This window comes from Galeopterus variegatus, unplaced genomic scaffold (genome assembly GCF_000696425.1).
Source record: "Galeopterus variegatus unplaced genomic scaffold, G_variegatus-3.0.2 Scaffold8657, whole genome shotgun sequence".
Classification (NCBI taxonomy): domain Eukaryota; kingdom Metazoa; phylum Chordata; class Mammalia; order Dermoptera; family Cynocephalidae; genus Galeopterus; species Galeopterus variegatus.
In genome coordinates this window covers 18,058-18,926 of record NW_007734768.1, presented here as the reverse complement: position 1 = coordinate 18,926, position 869 = coordinate 18,058, and the positions used below count along the sequence as shown (strand labels likewise).

General features: G+C 32.6%; 1 protein-coding gene across 1 annotated transcript in view; it reads left to right on the top strand.

Moving 5' to 3' along the window:
- Positions 1-869, top strand: part of LOC103608639 (olfactory receptor 8K3-like) — a 4,047-nt gene that overhangs the window by 1,248 nt on the left and 1,930 nt on the right. The window lies entirely within an intron of this gene.

Sequence of the window (869 nt, the reverse complement as noted above, 5' to 3'; positions counted from 1 at the left end):
TTATTATTATTATTATTATTATTATTATTATTATTATTATTATTTTAATCAGAGACTCTGTATATTCCATTCACTACTTTATCTTTTGTGCCTCGGACAGTAAAAGGCACATAACAGATCCCCAATAAATTCAAAAACCATATACTGTTAAGTTTAATAAACATAAATTATTAAATTAAACCACCAAATTTCTCCATTTGTGAAGCTGACGGAGAATACAGAAAATAGGCAGAATGAGAAGTTATATAGCATGACAGATGATATTGAGCCAAACCAAAAAAAATTGAACAAGTAGCAAAGATGGCAGTTAAATTTTTAAATTAGTTTGTCAGGGGAGCCTTCTGAGAAAATGACATTGAAACAAACACTTGCAGAGTTCAGTGAGGAGCCTGTGTGGATATCTAGGGGAAGACTCTTCCCAGGTGAGAAATCTATTAGTGCAAAAGTTCATAAATAACAATAAGACTGTAGTGATGAGGAGCAACAGAGTCTAAGGTGGTTGGAGCATAAAATACGATTAAGAAATAGACTACACAATGATTGATTTGTAATGTAAAACTTGACCAAGTAGGACTATATAGGCCATTGCCAAACTTGCCTTTTGTTTTGATTGACTGAGGAAGCATTGTAGGATTTTTAGCTAAAGAGTGATGTGATCTTTGGTTAATGGACAGCTGTGAGTGTTGTGCAAATAATAGATTGCAGAATGTTAAGAATTGAAAATGGAAAACCTGTGGGGTTTTAAGTATGACACTTTCAGAAGAGGACAAAGGCATATGCCAAGATGGAAACAGTCAGGGGATGAGAAGTAATAAGAATCTTTATATAAGTTCATAAAAAGTCAATATATTTACTTATTTTTATGTGGA